At 43.4% G+C, this 26,536-nt stretch overlaps 2 long non-coding RNA genes across 2 annotated transcripts; both read right to left on the reverse strand.

Annotated features, from left to right (window-relative positions):
- Window positions 1-542: 542 nt before the first annotated feature.
- Window positions 543-26,536, reverse strand: LOC135912535 (uncharacterized). The gene is made up of 3 exons (XR_010567714.2): window positions 26,429-26,536; window positions 10,129-10,165; window positions 543-717 (listed from the first exon to the last, which is right to left on the reverse strand). It is a non-coding gene; the product is annotated as an uncharacterized lncRNA (long non-coding RNA).
- On the reverse strand, window positions 15,148-22,334 carry LOC135912507 (uncharacterized). The gene is made up of 3 exons (XR_010567699.2): window positions 21,082-22,334; window positions 20,012-20,139; window positions 15,148-15,594 (listed from the first exon to the last, which is right to left on the reverse strand). It is a non-coding gene; the product is annotated as an uncharacterized lncRNA (long non-coding RNA).

The raw sequence follows: 26,536 nt of genomic DNA on the forward strand, positions 1-26,536 counted from the left end.
CGTCATCTTCAAGAAATGTACACACTGTAAGCACTGCAAAGGGCAGCAGCAGTAGCGGGAACGGCGGCAAGACGGCAGTAGTACCGTTTATAGCAAAATATGAAAATAAAACAACTTGCGCAATGCCAAGAAGACAGTCAGGCGATGCATGTAGGACCGTCCGCGGTCGCTCCTGCCCGCTCCAGGATCTAGGATTTAAACCTCGTGCACCACATGGCAAAGTGTCGTCCAGGGGCTCACTGGACGCCTGTCTTGCCTCTTCCAGGCATGAATTTCTACTGCCGGCAGTCCGGGCCAGGCCCCTTTCATGTGCAGTATGTATATATAAATATACTTGCTCCAAGCCCTCCCATTCCTTCTCTACCTCTCCCACGTAGCCGGCTTCCTACGCTCCTGACACTTAACAATTTTGCAATCTTAAGGCGTATGCAATAAATGTTGATAATCACCCAGCTGTAGAATTATCTACTTACGCACCACATCAACCCTGCATAGGACTATGAATAATTCAGTTTGAAAATGAAATGAAAGCAATATGATCGTTTCTGATTTCCAGTACATATTGCCACTTTATTTATTACGTTCTTGTTGAATAATTCAGATTCCTTTAGGAAAGCACTTTCCGCTGCCGCCATTGCGGCCGGTGCCCCAGTCTAGAGTTATACATTTGCAATCACCAGGACAGCCAAACTCTACACCTGCAGCGGTGACGCCACACTGCAAAAAAAGAAGAGGCAAATGGACAATAAATGTGTAACAGTGTACCTTCGTTACCAAGGGATTGAGGCCAATCTAACTTCGAAGCATTAACTTCCCTACAAAAAAGCTATAATTCATCTCAGGCTCAGTGGCTGCTGGCAAGCTATGATCATTGTTCCGGTTATAAAAGATGTTTGCTACCAAGATTGTTTCGGCATTCTCTAAAATATTATACCTCCCGTGAAAAGGACAGAAGTCTTAGCAAACCCAAGAAAAATTGGCACATATTATATCGTTATCAATACTATATCTTTTCAAGACCGACGTTTATATAGACGTAATAGGTGATACTGCCTTCTGATACATTTTAAATGCCAACGTTTATTCAGGGAGAAGGAATCTAAAGGCAACATTGCGCTAGCTCCCACCTCTTGGTACCTTCTTAAGCATGCCTTCAGCGCCTTTGAAAGGAAACATCTCTTTAACATGACTGCTCTTGTCCTCTCCCCAACCAAATGAGCTCTTTCTTCGCATAAGTTATACGGAGTTATACATCAAGTACAGATGGGTGCCTTAGCGCTTTAGAAGAAGGTCCTAAACCGCGTCCTCATTGTGATGCAATTACTCAGTGAAAGAAAAATTGGAGGAGGCTTAAGCTTCGCCTTTAAGAGTGCAAAGCAATGGCATTCAAACACGTGTGATTGCTTCTCATGCTTCCAGGCAACGGCAGTTTATACGTAACCGTAATGTTTACCAGGAAGCACTGGTGGTGAAATCTGTGCACGAAGGCTAGCTTTCTGGCAGAAATGCGGTCTCTTGCGTGGGCCGATTTTCTGTTCCAAGTTGTTGCTTCACATTTGTGATATTTCCGTCTGTGAAGATTTAACATAAAAACCATGAGCTATTGGTGTTTTGTTTCATGACGTTTGCTTGTGGGCTGCTATTATCAAAATTATGAGGAATAACGTAGGAAAGAACGAAAGACAAGGTATGAGAAACTTTAGTGATAAACCAAAATCTTTAGTGCTGTATAAAATATGTGTAATTCGGTATGACTTTCTCGGCCCCGGGCGCTGGTGCCGGTGTCTAGTTTTAGTACCATCTCTTCTTGAAATAAAATTTTTTAAGCACGCCGACACCGCATTTACTGCAATATGGGGCCCTTAATTCTACCTCGTTAAAAAGATTCCCACAAAGCTTTGTTTGCTGTAGAAGAGAAAAATTCCCGATCCCGATCCTAAACAATTATCCTAAATTAAGGCGTCGAAAACTGCATGTACGTATTAACAAATTTTCTAGCTGAAACAAACTATGTGGACAACAACAAAAATGTATAAGAAATTGTTTTTGAGGCTCCAGTCATAGTACTGATGATTTCAAATTCCTGTGCTCAAGTGACCAGTTTATATCTAAATGACCGATGGTTGTGCGGAAATAAGAATGTGCATTAGCAGTCATGCCACAGCTATTGTAGTGCCCATAACAGAAACTTCATTAATACAGCAATCCAGTGCCATCCTACTCAATGAACAAAACGTTTTTTTTTGGTGAACAAGTGCATGTTATTTTTCCAGGCTGCTACGCATGCCCTTTGAAGCGTGCGATAATCTAGGCAGCGTTAGAGTATTCGGGTACAAGGAAAAACTTAGGGCGATGTGAATACAGCCTGGCCTGCTGTAACGACATGCTTTGCGCCAGAAGCAGCAGGTTACCTGGCCGGACTAGTAAACTTTGCTGCAGGTCATCGGGTTTGGAGTGGTGGACAGAGTTCGAAGATTCACCTGTTGTACTATAATGCCGCTTGCCTAGGCCATCGACGCGTCTCGAAAAATAGTGACTTGCCTACCCTACCAAGGCCTCACACGGAGGCCGAGTGGTCTGACGCGGTAATGTGTCCACATCGCGAGAGTAGCTTCTTCATGAGGACTTTGAACACATGAAGTTGAGGAAACTAGAAATCACAGCAACCGGAGTAAAATGCCCTCACCCCCTCCGTTCCTCCTGTTGTTTCGCGCGAGACGGAAGGCTGCGCACTTACTCCCTGCTTTCCACTTTCGCGTGCGTGAGCTTGAGCCGCGATCGTTGACTTATCTTCACAAGATTCATTTACGAGGGTCATTGACTGTCGTAAATTGACTTATACGAGATTTATTTACCAGGCTCATTGACCCTCGTATTTGCGAGGATTATTGACTGACCCTCGCAAGGTCTATTTTAGACTGCGGAGTAGCCGCTCCTGAAATTCCATGCAAGAAGACATGGAGGCCGTTAGAGCAGCTCGCCATTCGCAGTAATGAGCTCCAGTGCCGTCGTCGTATCAGTACAAGAATGTGCGTAGTGTTGAGTAATATATTTAATTGAATATGTCAAGATGCCGCTGTTCCTATGACTGTCGTAATTCCGTCTTGAAGTCACGTCTGATGTGGATGCACTAAGGATACGTAATACGTAAAATATTGAAATTTTTCGCTTTCTACACACAACAAAAATAATGATATTCCCCATGGGTAATGAACGCATATTATTAATATCCCTTTATTTTATTATTACCGGTTCGCAAACGAGTTCAAGATACTCATTAACGAAAGTCACAGCACTAAATATGAAATTCTAGTAAATGATTTCGAAATAGCCTGCATGCTAGATGTGTGAGCGCTTAGCCTATATATGCCTGCTGTTATACATGAGCAAAACAAGAACAAGATAAAAGTGGGAGCCAACGTTGGACAAGTGGACTTACTTTTTTCAAGGTGACATATGCTTTCCACACCACAGTATATATAGGTATGTTTTTTTCTGAAGGGTGGAAGGGGCAAGGAGTGTGGGTGCGACAAGGACCTAGGGCCTACTAGCGACAGGGGTATCGACATACTCGCCGAATGAGGATATAGGAGCGCTGTGCACAACACAAGGCCGGTGATACGGTTGTGTTTCAGCCGGCGTGTCGACGGCCGTGTTCACAGCACCACTCTGTTACCTGTTTCGCTGGTGGTCGTGGGCTATGGCGTCTATGATAGAGACAATAAAAGCAGCGGGACAAAGTGGTGCTCCTGAGAAAAAAAAGTGCCAACATGGAAAAATGTGTCAAAAGAAAAAAGAAAGAAAAAGAGGAGAAAAACACTAACCAACCAAACTTACCCTTCTTGCCTATAGCTTAAAATTTAGCATAGCAAGATTCTGAAGCTCCCTTCGAAACGTTTATGCCCATCGGTTGCAATGTCTTATATCTTATCTTATGGATAAGGTATGATTTTTTGTATTTTCTTTCTCGTTCAGAATGGCAATTTGACTGCAAAATGTAGAATTTAAGTTCATCAAAGTTCATCAAAATACCTTCTTAATGCGCATGCATCTTGAAGACTCTGTTATATCTTTTTCAAGACGCAGACGCATCAAGGAGCTCTTTTTTGATAGGCCAGACGAAGGTACACAGGAGACTCTATTAGACCGGCTAGCACGTAGACATCGGCAGCTGAAAATTGCCCAGACTTGGATTTATTCATAAGGCTAATCTCAAAAGAAATTCTTCAGTAAGCGCCGCATTTCTGGAAACGCAAACAAATGGCCTCCGCTCAGCGCCAAATATTTAAAGAACTCACTGAAAGAAATGATATAGTAATAAATGCAGCAGAAAAATGTGGCAGTACCGTAATCTGGCCTGTACTATAATGAGGCCTCCAAACAACTGAGCAACCAAACCCATTACAGAAAACTTTACTCTAACCAAACTTTAGACTACAGCAATACTTGCAAAGCACAATAGCGGCGCTCCTGTCAAGGGAACTAATCCCGCAATCTGAATATCGCTTCATGATGCCCAAGAACAAAGAAGCAGGCCGCTTTTAACTTCTTTATATTTACAGCACAAATCCCAGGTGGCCTATAGTGTCTAATAACAACACACCTACCAAGTCACAAACTAATATCCTAAATCATCCCTTGACACACATCTCCACCAACTTCCCATCCTTTGTTCAAGACACGCAGCACTTCCTTCGGATGATGGACGGCATAAATGCCAACCAAATGTTTTCCCACCCCGCTATTTTACAATAACAGTACAGTAACAGAAACATACGAACGAGTGAAGGCGTTGAAACCATATCGAAATCCCTCACACTCAATCACGGAGCGTACCCTCCAGAAGTTTACCTGTCACTCACTGGGTTAGGTTTCAAGCTCAACTATTTCAAATTCGGTTTTATTCACTACCTGCAAACTTTCGGCACTTGCATGGAAACACGATTCATTGCCACATATACGAACATTTTCGTTGAACAGCTTGAAGGAAACCTGTTGAAATTCTACCCTTAAAATCCCCACACCTTTTTCCGCGACATTGACGACATATTTGTAATATGGGAACATGGCACAAGCGCGTTAGCCGACTTAATTGGCCATTTATATCGCTTTTACCCGAGTATCAAAGTTAACGCTCACCGCTCTCCTAGTCAAATCATCTTCCTTTACACGACGGTCCACATAGAAATATGAAAACTAAGAACGACACTTTACTGAAAACGTACGGATAGCCTGCAATATTTAGACTGCAAAAGTCATCACCCGCGACACTGCCACCAACGAATTTTGTCAGACAAGCCAAACAAATAACAAGAATCTGCAGTGAAGACAACGATTATATCCACCGCCTAAACGGCGTTAAAACAACGTTAGCAGAAAGAAACTATCCACAAGTTGCTTGCAACAGAGCTTATGATGTCACGTCAAGATTGGAGAGGTAGTGTGAATTAGCTAAGAGCAATCTGACAGACCGCCAGCCTATTAACAAACTATTCTAATGCCCTCCCAAACATAAGCAACACCGTACAAAAATACGACCCAATATTATCAAGTGAAGAGCGTCTGAGAAAAGCGTTCCAGGAGGTACCAAGTGTCACCTATCGCCAAAACAGGAACGGCAAAGACATGTTATTGCACACAAAAGCCAACCAACATCACAACCCCGTAATGGAAGCATGTTGTCGCTGCGGTACAAAACCTGCAGGCAGCCGCAAAGTGACATTAAAATAATAGCACCGCAAATATTTATACACACGAAGCGAAAACTACCTTCGCTTGTACAGGTCCGGATGTGATTTAAATGATTAAGTGCTCCTTCCGTAAGGAACAATACATCGGTGAAACGGGACAATCAATGAACGTCAGATTAAACGGACCTCGCGCGCACACAGCTAGAAAGATTCCCAAAGCTGGCGCCGAGCATTTCAACCAACCAGGTCACACCTTTGGGGACCCCAAGCTCTACATCTGACAGTGAAATGTCCTTTGTGAACAAGAAAGCAAATGCACATGATCATACCAGATCCTTAAGTTCAAAACGTTGCAACCAATACGAATAAGCGTTTCATTACGAATATATATCCAAAGTTTCAAATGTTTCAAACGTTCAAAGATTTAAACGTATCAAAGGGAGCTTTAGCTCCCTTTGAAATGTCTAAATCTTTGAAGCTCCCTTTCAAACGTTAAAATCTTTGAATGCTTGAAACATTTGGTACTTTGAATCTATTCGCTATGCTAAATTTCAAGCAATAGGCAATAACAGTCAGTTTGTTTACTTAGTGGGTTCTTCGCTTCCCATTTTGTCTTTTTCTCTTTTACATATTTTTGCCATTTCAGAAATTTGCTTGCACGATATTTTTTTATTATCTCTTTCAGAGACACCATAGCCCACGATCACCAGCGACTCAGGTAGAGAGACGTGTTGTGCACACGGCCATTGACAAGCCGGCTGACACACAGCTTGTCACCACTCTTGTGCACAGCGCTCCTTTATTCTAAATTCTACACTCTCACGGTCAAGACACATTCGGTCGTTGCCACACCCACTAGCCTTACGCCCTCGCCCCTTTTGTGGAATCCTACCTATATATAATATGACGAGGAAAGCATATGTTGCCTTGAAAAAGGCAAGTCCACTTGCGGAAACGTTGTCTCCCGCTTTTACTTTGTTCCCGTTTTGCTCGTCGTCTTAGTTTCGTCCTCTCGCCTTCCCCATGTTTTCTCTACTGTAATATATGTAAAACAACTTTATTTGCAATTCGTCCTCGTGTTTCATATAGAAAAGATTGATGTTGCCACCCTGCATTCAAAACGTTTTAACTTCTGTGTATGAAAGTTTTCGTAAATGCTTAGCTAGACGCTTCCGTGTAAAGTCAGCTGCAACATTGTGGATTTCATCATGTCGAAAACGGTGCCATGTCGTTACAAAAAAAGTTACCAAAATTTAGCCAAACATTAATAATTTTAGCCGGCATTCAGAGTAATTGCTCATAAGGGAGAAAACAAACATACGGCAGCATATATCTGTGTTCTGTATCTTTGTATCTCTGTAACAGTAGCGCCCTATATATAGGATGTTAGGCAGATTGGGTGTTTTTTGGCAGACTATAGTATTGGGTCTGCCGTACATCCTATCAAGGACAACCAGCGTAATCCCGAATTCTCGTCTTTCACATAACCTGTTTTGTTCCGTTTTACTGACGGCAGCTTTCTAACCCCATCCCCCATCCCCAGTGTAGGGTAGCAAACCGGAGACTCATATCTGGTTAACCTCCCTGCCTTTCCTCTTCATTCTCTCTCTCTCTCTCTCTCTCTATTGACGGCAGAAGTTCTTCGATCAGGTTTTTGCGAACAAAGTTCCCCAATGGCTGAACATAAATTTTAACTAAATTGACATTTGTTATGAGGTGCCTTTCCTGTCGGTATTATACAATTGAGTATTATGCTGCGACATGAACTGAGGAGTAAAGCAGCATGAATAAGCCATGGACATCAACTGCTGGTGGCACAGCGCTTTTGTGGCTGGCACAGTGGGCACAGGTTTGCAATGCAGTCATGATGTCAAAGCAATAACAAAGCTATCAGCAAAATGTCAGGAAACTTGCAGAAAGTGTGTTTAAGTGTAACTTGAACAGGTTTTAGTTCCGCGACGCGTGAATTTATGAAGAAGCAACCCCACTCGAATGAATAGATCTAAAGCATAGCACCTTTATTTCCCACAACACAAACTACAACGCAAAGTAAAGTAATTGATGCCTAGACCATGGGCACCCAGGCACTGCCTAGACTACGCGGAACACCGAGGCGCTAGCCCCCTCCCGAAATTTTAGGAAGGGGGGGGCGGTGGCAGAGTCCCCCCCACAAGCGATGCCGGAGCGCACTCCCCCTTAATGCATTCTTACTAGATTTCTGCTGTCCGCAACAATTGAGGATCATTTTTATTGCGTCTACCTTCTAACTTAGAATTTTATTATGACTAAAAGCTTACTGCATCGACGTCGGTGAGGACATACACAGCTTCTAATTCATACTTTCACTTTCAAAATCAAGATCAGAAGAACGTGTATTATTTACAAAGGTGGTACATATTGGGTTGTATATAGAGACGGAGGTCCCATACCTCAAGGCTGAAAGGAGAGCTTCTGTTTTGAAATGCATAATTAAAAGTGGTTAAGCAACAGTGACTATTCATTAGCAGTGACTAGTAAGCACATCTATTAAGCATAAATCACATACAACACAGTTCTACTAAACAGAAAAATTGTGAACTCAACTTTCTATTGGAAACGCGATAAGTTTTTTTCTTAAAAACCAAAAGATAATAATTTTAGAGCCTTGTTGAGAGCATGGCAATTGTGGTCTCGTGGAACCTGTGCGGCAAAAGTTCTTAATGAAGCTTTTGTAGCCAGTTTCTCGCCATATTTGACTACCACACAGGGAGCTATAAAGTACTGTGACTACCTTCTAATGTGTGCCATCATTATTCACCCTTATGGCATATAAAATCAAATCAGTGCGTTAATAGTTTATTCACCCACTGCTGGCGATTGAGTTACTGCCAAACGCTTAAAAAAGTACTAGCTGCAATAGTTCTATTAAACTGACACAAAACTTTCAGCAGCCACTCGAAGATGGGGAAGGTGCTTCCACCTAACAAAGCAGCTAACAAACACTCTTCACTATATTATCAGCTCATTTCACTCATAAGCATCTAATGCAAACTAGTGGGACATTATATCTTCTCAAACCCCGTCAAGTCTTTCGACTGAAACACGTTTTTTTCTCAATCTGACAATGCAGCTTTCAAAAACCTATTCATATGAAACATCGCCAGCTCAGCTCCCTGTTTTTTTCCCTTGATGTCAACTATACTTTCGGCTATCCCCGTTTGCTCTCTGATGCACACTACTATCTTCCCATCTCTTAATAATATGCCTAGCATTTTACGCAGTAAGGCTCAAACACAATGTCTTTGTGGTTTTATCAGTCATATAAATTGCGATAATTATGTGGTCAGTAATTACATCACGAAGCATAGTGTAAAGAGCCCACAGGCAAAACGATCAGATATCAATGGCTGACCGCAAGCAATGGCTGCCATAACGCTGGTCTTAAGGGCGGCGGCACAAATGCGGCACAAGAAGCTTTGTGCCGCTATACCTTCACTAAACCTTCTAAATTTGTTATTATGTGACGTACAAGAAAGGGCGCATGGTAGACACGAAGCATAAAGGCACCAGCTATGTTGGCTCGACCGTAAGGTTCGAAACCATCGCAGATTACCTTTAAAATACGGTGCAAAGATTGCGCATCCGCTCAGCCACGCGACAACCATGCCCAGCCGCAGCCGGGATCGAAAAGGTGATCTGCACTCTCCTTCTCTATCGCGCTCTTCAGCGCGGGACCTCTAACAATGACCGCTATGGCAGTCGGCGCACACCGCACCATCATACTTCTCGGTTCTCGTTTGCATACTTTGCTCTCCCCCTTAGCTTGTTATTAAATGCACGTCTTGTCATTTTCCTCCACCCTTTTGTGTAGTGCCGTTTGGCATTGAAAGTATTTTGTTCAATAAATAAATAAATAAATAAATAAATAAATAAATAAATACGGCGCGCGAGACGTTATACTATTGCACATTGACGTCATACGGAAGCACAAGCCGAAGATTACGGGGATAGCAGAAATTTGCCTTTAGTTTCCATTTATAATTGCCATTGCAGTAAAAGAATATCTTGACTGCAAACTACAAACATTGACGCATAGCCAATGAGAAGGAGCGAATACTGGGCGAAGTCGAACGTCATTATGACGCTCTCGTAGCGCCATAATAACTTCTCCGGCGAGTAGCGCTCGTGTTTCCTTTCGTTTCTCTCACTGTTATCTTTCATTTTCAAGTTCTTGCGCTACTAAGATCTTGTATTGCTGGGCCACTTACGCTGTCACGCTGCTGTATCGGGGTAACAAAAATATGTACTTTATTGAGTGTAGCAAGTTATTCCAGCTTACATAACGATGGTGATAAAAATTCAAGCATGTTTTGTGATATCCAAAAGACGGTCGCTGACTTATATCACGGATGGCGCTACAGGAAAATATCTTCTATAAAAAAAGGTGAGAATACCTTACCTGTTGCCCACAGCGACCTTTGGATGAGCATTCAGTTCTGTAAAATTCAGCGAATGTACGAACTCATCCACTGTCGACGAAAGAACATGTCTATTTTATCTTGTCTGGCGGTAACCGGGCCTTCATATCAAGCGCATATATAGCAAGCAGTGCGAGTCAGAAAGCGCATTTAAATTTAGAGAGCAGTATTGGTGAGTGTTTTGCTCAAAGACAAACGCCATAAATGCTATTGTTAGTACCAGTTTGTCGAACAATCCAAATGAACCAATATATTGAGGTGACCTGCTTGACTTGGAAGGCATAATTATTGCAAAATGCGTAGTCTTCTCCAATGCCTTCAAGCTGTTTTTCAATTCTGCCACAACCGACAATGTAATAAATGTGTTTAACATTGGCTCTCTAAGCAGGTAGACTTTATAGCACGTTAACAAGAAACAAAACTTGCCACGCATAGAAAATAAGGTAGTTTAGGATTCACATATTTAACTATATCGCTCAGCGCAACTAGCACAATAATGAGTTTCATGCTTAAGCGAGCCCTATTTTAAGCTACCGAATAGCTCAGCTTTGACCTATTTAGAGCAAAATTTGAACGCTAACAATTCTGAAATTCTTCCAATGCAGGGATTATTAAGCACATATGACCAACAATGTTGTCCTTAGCAGCCGGACGCGCATGTTTACGATTAGCTCATGCCGTATTTCTCACGTAGTCCGCTTTCTTGGTATTGACTTCTCAGCAGTACAAGACTGGTCAGAATGGTTAAGCGGTAAATGGGCTGTAAAATTCGTGGATATGAGTATTATGAGACAAAATTATATTTAAATATGTGACATATGCTATGACACCCCAACTTAAATGTATGTATGCCTGCTCTATTTTGAGGGCTCTGAGAATCAGACTACAACAACGATGTTAGAATCAATGATCCTTGTCGGAAACACTATAACTTTTACTGACACATTGGCGATAGCATGCAAGTAAAAGCAACAGAATTAGCTCTAAGTGAAAGCAACACTTTATGTAGCTGAAACATGTAAACCTTCTAAATGCCTTTATGGTAATTAAATGTTACCTCAAAAGTGTTTCTACTGATAAAACATTTATGAATTATGTGATATATGAGCTTCGGTGCAGATCTTCAACTGTTAGGATAGCCGAAACTTCGGTACTAATTAAAAGCCACGCGTTCGTCAGTAATTATTACTTTCACGTTTCAAACAATAAAAAATAAGAATAAATATCCGCCTTCTCTCTCACCCTTACTAAAGTTTCACAAATGTGAATGAGCATTTGGATCATGCACCTGGTGACCCAATTAAACGGCCAGTTATGAAGAATGTAAATATACGGAGAGCGATTCAACATATATCCTAACGCTATGATACCTTTTAGTAAAGTAGCTCGTTCGTTTTCACTGTTATTGACCTCCTTACCTTCGACCAAGAGAAAGAAAGCCTGACCCAGAAATTAAATTCCGTATTCCGCACAAACTCAAGAGAAGCCAAACAAGCATGGTGCACAGGCTTCTCATTAGTGTCGCCATCACCAAGCGTTGTAGACACCTCGTAGGGTTAGCAGGCCAAATTGTGAATACCGCAAGGTGCCAGAAACACTCTTGCGCACACTTGTCCCGCGTGCGCGCAAGAACAACAGCAGCTGTTCTGTTTTCTTGCAAAGGTCGATAAGTGGCCGCTATAAGGTGAGTTTTTTTTTGGCCCTTGGCATAACGCAAACTGAGCAGCCTAGATTACAAGCGCCGCTGTTGCCTTTCTGCGAGCAACTGTGCTGGACGCACGGCTTTAGCGACTCCACAGAGTTGTGAACTTGTATATACAGACCTTCTCATATCATCATCATTTATCAGCCCTTTTCCTCCCGTCCCAGTCCCCCAGTGTAGAGTAGCAGACCAGAGCAAACTTTAGCTCAGGCTGACCTCTTTACCTTTCTGTAAATTAACGTCTCTTTCATCAAAAAGCCTCATCAGTCTATAAATGACACTTTTTCTCGATATCAAGGGACCGGCAATGTCTCCCATGAGGCATGACATATAGCTGCGTCATATTCACTATTGAACGATAGCAACGTGATTAAGATGAAACGACGCAGAACAACTGATGTCGATGAAACAACTAAGGCGCTATGACGACAATAAGATGACGATGAGTGTATGACGACTGTTAATGACAACTATATGGCGAGAATACACACTAAACATTTTAACACCCTTAAGGGTGTAAATCAGTTTGTCGCCAGACGAACACCCTAAGGGTGCTGTTGTCTACACCCGACAGTTGGGGTGCCACTATAGCACCCTAAAGGAAGGGTGTCCAGCAAAATAAATTTAGGGTGTAAGGGTGCTCATCCAAATTAACACCCATCTGTGTGGGTGTTGGAAGGGTGTACACCCTTTTATTTCTAGCGTGTATGGAAGGCAGATTCGGCAGTACACGCCTTCAATTACTACTGTGTACAGCGATCCTCGCGCAACTATTGCGTGTGCCAGAAGGTTCAAGTTCGGCTACCAAACGCACTGTCGAACAGCCGGCCTTGAAGCTTCGATGGGCATACACAACACCTATACGTGTGGATCACATTACATATTAGTAATTCATGGTGTATATTGGAAAACCTGTCTTCGCTGCACAAATGCAACCTAGCAAACTTGACACTTTTGAGCATGTATATCAACACCAAGGTTATCACGATTTCCATATCCAAATAACATGCAACACAGACTGGTAAGATATATGCTGCATTTTCAAGAAAACGCAAATATATTTATTGCATGCTGCAATACAGAGTACAACATATACATAAATCACATGAAATATAAACATGCACAATCACCAAACACATCGGTAAGTACAAGAACATGTACATTCCCCACAAAGGTGCCTAAAATATATGTATTGATCAAATCTGTTATTAGAGAAGAAACTATGTATAGCGGCACTGAAAGAGCCTGGGTTGATTCGCAGTGTTTTGGGCCACATAAAGGAATAAATCTTTAGTATTAGGCTCCAGTGAACGAAAATTCAAGTTTTGATGCATTAAAAAAAGGCATATTGCAAAGGTGAATTAGGGAAGCAATTGAAATGCAGAGCAAACGCACAAGAACGGCACGTGTTATTTTGTACACTAATGTAATCGCAAAGCATTATGGAAAGTTTGGAAAGTCGATGTAAAGCATAACTGGCCAACATTTTTCAGACTGAAACAATACTTTCCAAGCATAGACATGCTTTAAGTGAGGTTTATGCCAGATGCCTTATTGCTGATTTTCTATTTCCAACAAGATTACTTGAGCACAAAAAATACGTAGAATTTTTTAGTGCCTACATAGTTTGTCCTCTTTTGTGAAACGAGAGTTCACTGGGCTAAAGGTGCTGTGTAGCGGTTTTTCTAACTAGAATACCAGTTTCTATAAATTTTTGTTTTGTAACTCTAAGGCACTGGTACATATACAATATGTAGTTTGAAAATAGGTTCTTTTCTTGCTATAAATCAAAAGAGTGCATATTCCACATCTACTAGTGCCTGGGTGCAAAGTGCAGTAGGAGGCCTGATAAAAACAAACCACTGTTGATTAAACGATTTTGCTGAGCACAAAATGTGGACAGTGTTTTAAAATACATAGTAAATTTCTCAATTATTTGCACTTAGATGCAGTAATTCAAGATTAAGGCATGCTATAGCATGTGAGCATGCAAATTAGCAAATATGGTTTAATAAATTAGCCATACTCTGGTTACTAAAAGAACACAGGCATAGGCAGTCATGCAAAAGTTCAAGTTAAATATCACACTGTTAACATTTGTCAGCAAATGGTCGTATCAAACATTATAATTATACTGAACAAGGGTAGTTTCTTGGGATAGTTTGCAATTAATGAGATAAAATTACGTACAGCTTGAATGACAAGAACTGCGAGAGATGACAGACTGCGCTGACTTCCAACAATATTTAATTATGTTGCCACATCATGTGTATTTGTACAAAAGCGGGCATGTGCAGGATATGAGTCACAAGGGGTGTCTAACAGCAAGTGACTGTACTAAGAACATCGCCCTTTGAAAAAAATAAACATTAGAATTTCTATCTGTTGAGATACAAGACTTCACTAGGAGTCAGCACGATAGAGGGGTCACTAACGCACACACTAACCAGTTTTCTAGTGAAATCTGCTTCTATAGTTTCCCGGATGACCTGTGTCTCACTAAAGCTTCCGTACCTTCAAAGAGGGGCACGCAGCCGCAGTCCCAGCAATGGATGCCAAAGTGGCCTTGACCAGTGTTATGGACGTTGTTATCGTGCTCTCCCAAATGATTGTTTAGGCGCCTGCCTGTCTGTCCAACAAAGTCAAATGAGATATTGTAAAGCTTTGCCTCCTTAACAGCCTCAATAAATCTTGCTCACACGAGATGCAACATAGCGTTGCTGCACAGGCTGATTGCCTTTCTTGGGTTGGCTACCCTTTGGCCTTAATTTCAGGCATAGCGGAACAGCTTCTGAAGTGCACAAAACATGATGAGCGCGCTCGGTCAAGGAACCAGCCGGTTGAAAGACACAGGTTTGCAGTGCTACCGTATGTTCATGATGTCTCCCATAGGCTAAAAAAGATTAGGGAACCTACAGAAATCGCAGTCCTTTTCTCAGCCCCGGAAAAGCTGGCAAGGCTCTGTAAGTGTGTAAACGCTGAATCACGTCAGAGTTGTTGCTCTGCCGGGCACAGAAAACGTTTTGCGATGTGTGCAACGAATGTGGTTTCCCAAATTCCCATTTTGAGGCAGTAAATATATTGGACAGATAGGCAGGCGCCTAAATGATCGTTTAAGGGAGCACTATAACAACGTCAATAACACTGTTCAAGGCCACTTGGGCATCCATTGCCGGGACTGCGGCTGCATGCCCCTCTTTAAGATACGGAAGTTTCAGCGAGACACAGCTCACCCGGTAAATTATTGAAGCTGATTTCACCAGAAAACTGCGTAGTGTGTGCGTTAGTGGCCCCTCTATCACGCTGACCCCTAGTGAAATTTTGTATCTAAACAGATAGAAATTGTGATGTTTTTTTTTTCAAGTGACCATGTTCTTTTTACAATGACTTGCTGTTAGAACACCCCTTGCGACTGGCTTTCATTTTCTGCGCATGACCCCTCTGTGTATACAGACACGATGTGGCAACGCAACAAAATATTGTTGAAAGTCAGTGGAGTGTGTCTCTCGCAGTCCTTGTCCTTCACGCTGTACGTCATTTTTTATACTGAACAGCCAATATTGATTCAAAATTAGAAAAATATAGTACACATCTGAGCTGCAAAAATGCAAGTGATGCAGCAAATGGCCTTTACCTTTCCAAAAGAAAAAGAAATGTTCACGGTTAACCACGAGGTGCAGGGACTCCATTCTCTGAGCATCTTGACCAATAAATGCAGCGCATGGCATTGCTGGAATCTTGCATCCTGCATTAGCAAAATAAGAAGAGAATCATGAGAATTCAGCCCGTGCAATTACACACGTACTTTGCGGAAAAATGATAATTAATGTGACTGGGCAGAATGCACCGCTCAGGCAACTGGGCAAGACAAGTGAAAGGTAGGAGAAGTTTCTATTTTGCAAATTAAGTAATTGCATGTTACTGTGAATGCTAAACCACTATGTCATTGTGAACACAAGGTACATACAGCAGCAAAAACATAAATTTACAGTAGCCTTTTCACAATAGAAAATAAGAGTGAATAAAGTTTAAAGACTACCAATGACATCTCTCAACAACAGACATTTGTCCAAGAGTGTGTATGTGACCTTAATACAAAACTGACATTATGAAATCTGCAATATATCTGCATTACACTTTACAAGTACTGCAGGTGAGAAGCTTACGGGATATGGCACATTAAGAGTTAAATGCACAAGGCATTAAAAATGACTGTTTTTACACAACATTATTACACTAGGAGACAAAGAGAACTGTTTTACAGAGTGTGCACACAAAATGAAAATGAGGGAATCCCCACTGGCATTCTCATTTGCCCTGAAATACATGCATCCAGCCCAACAATATCCAACTCTACAATGCAGTTTATTAGACACTTTCTGCATCCTAAAATTTATCGTGTATTTCTTATTTACTAATTTAGTAAGAATGGGCATTTTCGCATACTTTCCTCGAAAATTTAGCATGTGTGATCAACTATTTTTCTTAGAGCATGCCCCCTTCTTTCAATGGGTTATCTTGGCAATGCACTGACAAGTAGTACCGTATTTTCCGGTGTATAAGACGCGGTTTTTTTCCAAAAATCTTGCTGGTGCGTCCTATACAAGGGTGCGTCTTATATGCGAATTTTTCGTTTTTTTTGCGGGTTCAGAAATGACTCAGGTTCATGCTCAAGCTTTTTTCACCGAAAAAATATCACTACCAATGATGCGGTAGTAGCACGGTTAATACTTCAATACGGGGACCGCCGTGCGCAACTTTTTTTTAGGTGAACTTTATCATGAAACGGCGGGGATGACGACTTCCAGAATCGCAAACCGCGGTCGTTTCGGAGGCGCAAGCAAAAGTAATGTGAAATTCCCAAAGATGGCGACAGTCGCGCTTCTCGACATTGTCAAGACAAGCCAAGCCGGCGTTCTTTTTTAGTCATTCTTTGCAACTTCGCAACCGTGTACGTATTACGTCTGTGTTGGTGACTTCGGCGTGTGTTTTCCACTACCTACACCTGTCGTGCTCGGTCTTACTACAGTATGCCACCGAAGTTGCGCAAGAGCTACACCGCAAAGTTCAAATTATCTGCGGTCGAGTATGCTACCGAAAACGGAAATCGGGCTGCGGGCCGCCATTTCGACGTCACCGAGAAGATGATTCGCACGTGGCGACAGTCGTCCGCCAAACTGCAGGCGATGAAGAGCGGAAAGAAGGCTGACCGCGGGAAGAAGGCGCGGTGGCCTGAACTTGAAGACCGGTTCCTCAAGTGGGCTCTTGAACAACGGGCTGAAGGTAGGGCTCTGTCAACCGTGCAGTTGCGCTTGAAAGCACGCACTTTGGCGAGTGAAATCGGTGCCGCTGATTTTGTTGGTGGGCCGTCATGGTGCTATAGATTTATGCAGCGCAAAGCCTTGTCAATAAGAGCGCGAACGACAATGTCTCAGCAACTACCAGACGATTTCGGAGAGAAAGTGGAGAAGTTCAATGAATTTGTGAAGAAGGAAGTCGAAAAGAATAACATCATCGACAGCCACATCGTAAACATGGACGAAGTGCCTCTAACATTTGACATCCCTATGTCAAAAAGTGTCGCTCAGAAAGGTGATAAGACTGTCACAGTACGAACAACTGGGCACGAAAAGTCTCACTTCACTGTCGTACTTGCGTGCTGTGCTGACGGAACAAAGCTGCCGCCGATGATAATTTTTAAAAGGAAAACGATGCCAAAAGAAAGCTTTCCGCCTGGTGGTATTGTCACAACTAACCAGAAGGGCTGGATGGATGAGCAAATGACGGGAGTTTGGCTCGAAAAGTGCTTTTCGAAGCGCCCGGATGGATTTTTTCACTCCCGGAAAGGCCTTCTGGTTATGGATAGCATGCGGGCGCACATTACTAACTTGACACTGAGGCAAATCAAGGCGAAGAACTGTACCCCTACAATAATACCCGGTGGTTTGACGAAGGTTCTACAGCCTTTGGATATTTCCGTCAACCGCAGCTTTAAAGCTATTTTGCGACGTATTTGGGAGGCGTGGATGACGGAAGGCGAGCACAGCTACACCGCAACTGGACGCATGAGGCGCGCTTCTTACAGCGAAGTTGCGAAGTGGGTCCATGAGGCCTGGAGTGCTGTTAGAGTAGCAACCATAACTGCAGGGTTCCGGAAGGCTGGCCTGCTAGCTTCATCGCCAACCGAGCACGACGACAATCAGACCAGCGGTTCTGAGTACGAAGAGAATGCTTCAGCCGCGTTGCCTCCAGAAATGGGCGAGCTTTTTGAGTGCGCATCCGAAGATGAAGACTTCGATGGTTTTAAGTAAAAATAAAATGTTGTTATGGACATATGGGAGAGTTCTTTCGTCGTATTTTTCTTTCTTTTTTGCTAAAACGTGGGCGGGTATGGCGTGAGTGGTGCCTTTTGCGATCACTTAGCGTTGCTTAAGAACTTCTCACAGGCCGCCGCGGTGGCTCAGTGGTTATGGTGCTCGACTGCTGACCGGCCGCGGCGGCTAGAATTTCTTTGAAGGAGAAATTATTGAGGCCCGTGTACTGTGCGATGTCAGTGCCCGTTAAAGAACCTCAGGTGGTCGAAATTTCCGGGGCTTCTCACTACGGCGTCTCTCATAGCCTGAGTCGCTTTGGGACGTTAAACCCCATAAACCTTAAACCAAGAACTTCTCACAGATAGGTAGGTAGGTGGGTAGGATAACTTTATTTAGTTCTACGGAGCTTTTATGCGATCAGATGAGTCCACCCATGGTTCATTTCGCGATGGTCGATCAAGCGTGTTTAATTAACCCTGACTAGCCTAAGTGGGTAAATTGGGGTGCGTCTTATACACGGGTGCGTCTTATATACCAACTTTTTCAATGAGAGCCTTCATATATGGCGAGTGCGTCTTATACAAGGGTGCGTCTTATACACCGGAAAATACGGTATTCCCTTATTTAAACTTATGATCCTTCCTCATGCTCCCACTTCATGCTCTAAACTGTGATGCCACTCCGATGCAGTTTATGTTAATCTGTGACTATTTACATGGTCCTTCTTTCTGTAGCCTCTCAACTAGAGCCTGAAATTTCTTGTCTCCTAGAACAATCATTTTTCTTGCCCAAAACATATTGAACGGTTACCCCTCATAGGGGGTGGGGGGGTGTACTGTATATGAGTTTTCACATATTCAATGAACCTCAGAGACACAACCATTTCTCATCCTGTGTTGCTACTACCCGCATGAGTCACAGTGGTTGTAAATTGGCTACCTGCCTTCTCTCGTTTAAAAGTACATTTTGCATGTGGAAAATAACCACAAGCATCACATTTCATTGAATGAGTGCTCCTGTGCATGTTTTTTTTTTTCCGTCCTGTAATGGCTAAGTTCAACATGGTCAAGTTGTTTGAAAACTGTCTAGCCTCAACCAATACTTTGTGTAGTTTCAAAATTATGATATATTCATTTTTCAAAACTTGTCCCAAATTCAGCACGATACATTTTCATGACGCAAATGAGGTAAGGTTGTGCTCGGAGGCTATGATAGGCCTGCTATATCCTGCAAAACTATGTGAAATGAAATATGCTTGCAATTTTCGTGAGCAGCTAGCTCAGTACAATTAGGCACATTACCTGCGGAAACGTTTTTTTAACGCTCTCGAGAGGTCCTGGTTTCTTGTAATTTCTTCAAATCCCTTGCAGTCTAGATTGCAATTCGGTGCATTTTGATTTTGATATTGTATTCAAAATAAAAACAGCTGAAATTTTAAGGTTTTGATAATTATATGGGAATAAATTAAAGGTAGAAGAGTGTAATGCAATGAGCAAATAACAAGCTCATTGCAGAGAGTAAACAAATATTCCTTTCCTGCAAATAAATTCGTAGCAGGAAGGTCATACGAAATTAGCAGTGAATGCGCAATAAAGAATATGATGCTACAATGCCCCGGCATTCTGTGAATATTCTTGCACAAAAAAAATCCTCATTATGAAAGACCATCAAGAAAATGCAAATATATACTTTGGATCAGCAGTCATACCTGCAGTATGCACTGTACCATCGGCAATATTTACAACCACACACAACTGCACATCATATCAAGCATAGGCGGCCAAGGAGCCCGAGTTTTAAATTATAACTTGACTTATTATATTACACTACACAACTATATCTACTTACAATGTTGTCTTCTCAACCGCTTTCAAGAAGACATTAACCATCTGTCTGAAGGCGAACGCAAGTGGCTTGCTCTTGATGGGGGGCGCCAACGCTGGGCATTGTGAAATTGCTGCTACCATCTGCATGACCTGCGAGAAACGACGCTCTAAGTACACGATAAACAAATGCTATTAGAGCAAAAGACAAGATCATTGGCAATGAGCCTCGTTTTGGTTTGAACGAGAAAAGCCAAGAATATGGACTTTGTGCTGCTTACTGAAGAAGCAAGCCTCCTTCCAGATGTTGCAGTCATGCATTAAGATTGTCACACAGCTGCATGCTTGTATGCTGCTGTCGCCAGTACGCCAGTATGCTTTGAAGTTTATTATTTCAAGTTAAATTGATTATTGTGTTTTCTTGCCAATTCTTGGCAAAGAGACCAGCAATGAAATAGCTCACTTACACACATACTCCCTTTTGAGAATTCACACACACGCACGCATGCATGGGCGCACACACACACACACGCACACACATGCTTCTACAATATGAGCAGCTTCCTGTGCTTGACACACATACATTTTTTTTTATCCTGTGTCACTCCTACTGCTAAGGCATAAAAAATCCTTTGTGTTACCAACCCCAAACTCCTCAACCTACACCACCAGCTTAAACACTTTCTCGAGAGCCAGGACAAGCCTTCTAGCTTCCCCAGTGCTCCAAACTGTAGTTACGAATTTCAATAGGGCTATAGGCGACAGCTCTCGAAGGGCATGCAAATTACTCGGAGACCTAAAGCTTGTATATGATACCTCTAAAGCACAACACTTTCACAACAATTTTCAAAATTCATTAAAGCTCCTGAAGACAATTGCTATATACGTAGAACGTCTCGAATAACCTGCCGCTAACAATTTCAGCGGTTGTCTGCATCAAAAGAAATGTGGGCTAATGGGAAATCCACGTCTTTAAAACACACTACCAGATTTCTTAATCATTGATTTATGCTCTGGATGTACCGTTCCTTTCACAATAAAAAACAAGGCTATGGATTTATCAGTGGATGGGAGGAAAAAGGACGAAGCGTATACCTGGCGCCTTCCCACTGGTCCTCCCGAGAAACGGCGCCTCATACAGCAGTTGTCCAGGGTGGCTTGAAACCAAACTCGGCTTTCAGGCGGGAACATTCGCTGCACCAAATCGGAAGAGTTTTATTGCGAGTAAAACTCTACCGGCCTCATGCAATACACACGCACGCACACAAAACGCACCCACACGCACACACAAGTATACGCACTCTCAAAGCGCAGACACAAAAGCGCGCACGCGCACATTGATGAACACAAACAAGCACACATACATGCATGCAGGCAGACACGCTAACACGTGCACGCACACACAGCGACCCACAGACAACACACTCACAAAACACGTACGCACTAGACACGCGCAAACACGCCGGCCCATACAAACCGGCATGTACTGAACGCGCGCGCGCGCACGCACGCACGCACGCACGCACACACACATACACACACAGCGAGCCGAGCGCACGCACGCACACACACACAAAGCGAGCTGAGCTGAGCGCACACACGCACGGACACACAAATCAAGCCGAGCGCGAGCACGCGCACACGCACAGACAAAGCGAGCCGAAAAAATGCTGAAAGCGTCCGGCAAGCAGCAACAGCAGCACGCGACCGCATCAGGGAGAACCAATACCGCGCCGGTTCCTTCGAAAGGTGGCTAGGCCAGTCCTTTTTCTACGCGACGCAAAAGTGGTCGACCACATTTAACTGAAGTGCGAACGACCGTATTACAAGCAGCCGCGCTGAACGCACAAGAGAATCACATCAATGAACGTTCAAGCGCTGAGAAACAAAGCGTAACTATGCAGGCGCACCACGCCCGATGTAGATTTGACAAACATTAGTCACACGGGACGCGATCGAGGTAGTTAACTTGCCCTAGTAGGAGTGCAGCTGCTCTTGCATTAGGGAATTATGAATTATGCTACGAGATCACAGTGAGATATTTCTAAAGCGAACAAAACAAATACCAAATAAACGGGCACTTGCCTGAAAGTTTCCATCGTGCCAGTACTACCGACCGGGCACGTTGCAACTTCTCGTTTCAGCCTTCGTGGATCCATCTTCCAGTGCGTACGAACGCTTTGCTTTGAAGTGGGGCACGAGTAATACACAAAGCATGGGCCACATCTTTTTCTACCCCGCGCGCAAAACTAATCACACGTTTAAAATTACTTCGCACAGCGCGCGACGCGAACGCACGCGAAAACGAGCATGATGGCGCAGCTTCCGCCTTCCCGTCCTGCCGCGCGCCGAAGTGATGGTACAGCGTCGGCCGTCACTTCCGGTCGCTTTTCATTGGGCATGGGGTGGCCGCGCAAATTGAACGTTTATTCTGACAGGTTTGCTTGCTCGCATGGCCGCCTGTTTGCTGCTGCTTCGTTGTGGTCTCTAACTAGAGCGGTGAGGCGGGTAGTTACTACTACGTTTCGTGCGGGGCATTTTATTTTGGGGTGGGGGGCGCAGTCTGTGCTGCATCACTGAGGGTACAGTACACAAATCGGGACCGTGAGCGAGACGATCGGCGCTCTTCTGCTGGTGCGATTAGATTATTCGCTGCGTCCGAACGAAGCAACTTCGCGAGGTCACAGCGTAGTTTCAGCGATGTCATGGCTCGATAAAGACGCTCACATCTTGGTCGTGCGACAGCGACGCGTAAACATTCATGAGGAGACTGAAGACTGCGTTTGCAAGTGCGTATGCTCTGGATAAGAAATTACAGCTTTGACGACACCAGCCCTTAATATATAGGCTCAGCCTTACAAGCTGTATTTGAGGATGCACTTAGAAAGCAGATCAGTAGCTTAGTAAGCCTCTGAATGAATTAGGCAAGGTACGTGGAAATTCGGGTTTGAGAACTTCCAACGTGATCTCGCCTCTATAATTCTTCTTTATGGATTCACCATGCAAATTGTATGTTGATGCCATTGTACAGCAGAGACTCGTCCAACAGCACGTCCCTGTTTGTTCAGCAATGTATCCAAACAGCTTCTTCCATTTCATCACTTTTTGTTGGGCTATTAAGGGCACCGAAATATTAGTGCAGAATTGCGCAAGTTGCTCTCGTGTTTTCGCTCTGCTACTGCAGTTTTTCTAGAAGTGTTTAATTGCATGTTAATATTCCTGTGAGCACGAAAAATAATGATAATGGAAGTGTAAGTGAAAGGGCGTTCTTTTCTGGATGATACATTTTTGGAGTGGCCGTCATGCCAGTAACATCAGAATCCTTGAAGAAATATCGACAGTCACTTAGGAATGGGAAAACTTAATCGCTTCACGCATCTACACTTGCAATTGTCACGTGACCATGATACGTTAGTTCATACATTGTCACGTGTTCTTCACAATACTACCTTAATCTCCCGTAATCCACCGTGCTATAGTTTGTACGAACCTTAATGCAATTTATTCCACCCTTATTCACATTATTTACCCATAATTGCTCATACTTAACGTTGTTGTATTTACTACCTTCTGTATCACTACTGACGTCATACAAGACGGTGATGACTTCACATTTTATTTATTTATTATATACATTCAAGGCCTAGTAGGCACAACAGAAAGAAGTGGTGAAAATATGCAATAATTGCAATGCAGCGCAAAAATAGAAAATCAAACCATAAGATAATTTGAACGGCGACCTTGAATTAGTGGTGTCACAAATTGAGACTGTTGAGGCGGGAAGGCGGTTGCATTCAGTGGCTGTTCTTGGCAAAAAGGAAGAATGGCACATCAATTTTGTGTTGATGGTCGATGCGAGACGAGAACTTGGTGTGGTGAAAAGATTTTCTTTACGGGAAGGGTTAAATTAGCATATTCTATGAAAAAGACAGAGACGAAAGTATTTGCGACGTAACCAAAGGTCAGGTTCACCTAGTGTTCTTTTCATGGACGTGACGCTAGAATGAAGTGAATAATTTGAGAGAATAAAACGGGCGGCGCGGTTCTGAATGCTTTCAAGGGAAATGACAAGATTGGCATGAGCAGGGTCCCGTATGGATTGTTGTTGCGGAGAACGCCACCTTTCCTACCTGAAAGGCCATGAAACGCTTTCGCATTAAAAATGCAATACATACACACTTTGCTCAATGCGTGGACGTGTACACGTTACTCATATTTATGCATCAATACGTTCAACACCCTTCAGGCGTCGATTTAACACCCTTCTTTGAGCAAAGTCACACCTTATGTGTGGTATCCACCCTTGTGATAGGGTGCTTTGACCGAAAAGGGTGCTAAAAGGGTGTGGGCATGGGTGTAAATGCCGAAAGCACCCCTATTAACACCCATAAGGGTGTAAAAATGTTTAGTGTGTAGGCGGACAAGAACGGTTGACGACGATAGCCTGAAATGGTACGATGATGGCTGTACGACGGCAATGACGGGATGATGGCGGCGTAGAAATGTCGGCGTGGAAATGTTGGCGTTATAACGTTTGCACATTTCCAGCATCATGACGAAATTCCTTGAGGCTCGTACAAAGCGGCATATACTAATCAAATCAGTAGACTCCATCATTTTCCGCATTGGCCCATAACTGCAGAAGGCACGAACTGCGCAAAGAGCTAATACTAAGGCTGTAAAATAAAGAAGGGTGAGGGAGGGGGGGGGGCGCTGACAGATGAAGCAGCACACGTGGTATAAAGGTTATAAACAGAGACAAGATGCTTGGAAAAGTATGGCAAACGTATCAACAGGAGGACCCATATTGTTCAAATGCGGGTTCGTCATCAACGGCAGCTTAGTTTTAACCAGATGGTGGAGTGACGTGGCATGCCGTAGTTGTCGGTGGTAGCTGGCTGTAAAGGGAGAGGCTGAAATAAAATGAGCAAGGTCGTTTGAAGGCTCTAGGCCTGGTTTCCAAGATTACAGGACAATAGCCGGAGGGTGGGAAGGCCGCAGAAAAAAAGTTGAGAAGCAAAAGGACATAGCACGGTCAGGTGTTGGGGAAACGAGAGGTTAGAGAAAGTTCAGAGATGTCGGAGGTGGCGTGCGTTTCTGGTTTTAGAAGAGCCGGTCAGTCGGTGAGTATGCGAGGAACAAGAATGCAAGAGTTGAAAGAGTGACTTGAGTAGCGTAGTTGCATTGCGTCGGGTAATATTAAACGTGTTAAGATGGGACACGGAGTCTGGCGGCTATAGACAAGGCAGTTGGAAGGCAGCGGCTTGGTCTTTCAAGGGACGCCAGCCACAGCAGTGTGGCGTAGGCTTAGTTGCAGTGAAATAAAGAAGTGGCATGATCCTTTTTGGTTGAGGTGCGGCAAAATGTATCCTGACGTCTTGGACATTGGAATGCCCCGGTGTGGTCAATAAAATAAAGAGCAAAAGAAACTAAATACCAGGAGCAAAGATAAAAATGGAAGATCAATTAGGAGGGTGACCGCAGAAAAAATGGGAGGTGGCAGGTACAGCTGCCCGATCTCGTCCAGGTCACCGTCTTAACACCTTCAAGATCACCCGATTGAATTCTGCTACGCTACTCAGGTCATTCTTTCAACTCATGTCTTTTTGTTACTCGCACACTGACCGGGCGACCACCGGCTCTTCTAAATCCACAAACGCACGCCGCCTGCGACACCTCTCAATTTCAGCAAAACTGCTGTAGGGGCGAGTTGGTACATGTTCAGTAATAGAGAATAGAGCAAACCAGGACGACCACAAAAAGGACACACGCAGTGTGTGTGTCCCTCTCACGTTTTGTGGTCATTCTGGCTTGCGCTATTCTCTTTTACTGGACACCTCTGAAAGCTCCCTAACCTCTCACTCCCCCAACACCCCATCGTCTTATGTCCTTCTGTTGCTTTATTGTTTTTCAGCCACTTTCCCGCATTTCAGGCTCTGGTCGCATCGCCTCAGAAACCACATCCAGAGCCTTCAAAGTAAACCAATGATGTCTTTTCCGTTTTCCCCTTTTACAGCCAGCCGCCACCGACAACAACCACACATGGCATCGCTCCATCAACTTATTATAGCTGCATGCCGTGGATTACGAAGCCTCTTTTGACAAAGATGGGTCCTCCTATCGAAATGTTGGCCAACCATTCTGAGGTACCTTGTTCCTGCCTACAACATTTATACCACGTGTGCTCTAAAACAAAATTTAGCCTAATATACTGCTTAAAAAAAATTTCAGGACGGCTTTAGCCTGGGACAGCGATAGCGATCGCTGGCATAAACAGGTCACCCAATGCGTCGGAGCGCCTGTAATCTCAGTAAAAGCTCCGCCATAAAGCAACTTTTCAAATTTACCTTTACAAAGTAGCACATGCTAGTTCACATTCAGCTTTGTTCCGCTTTCACAAACCAGAAGGCATAGAGGCTTGTTGATTTCAAATAGTACTTACAGCAACGTGAACGAAATTGCAAGGAAAAGAAAAACCGCAGCCTTCGTTGCTTTCATTTCAGCGTGACCAGTGGCTCTTATGGCAAAGCTGGGATAGCGCACAAGTAAA

This window comes from Dermacentor albipictus, chromosome 2, assembly GCF_038994185.2.
Source record: "Dermacentor albipictus isolate Rhodes 1998 colony chromosome 2, USDA_Dalb.pri_finalv2, whole genome shotgun sequence".
NCBI lineage: Eukaryota > Metazoa > Arthropoda > Arachnida > Ixodida > Ixodidae > Dermacentor > Dermacentor albipictus.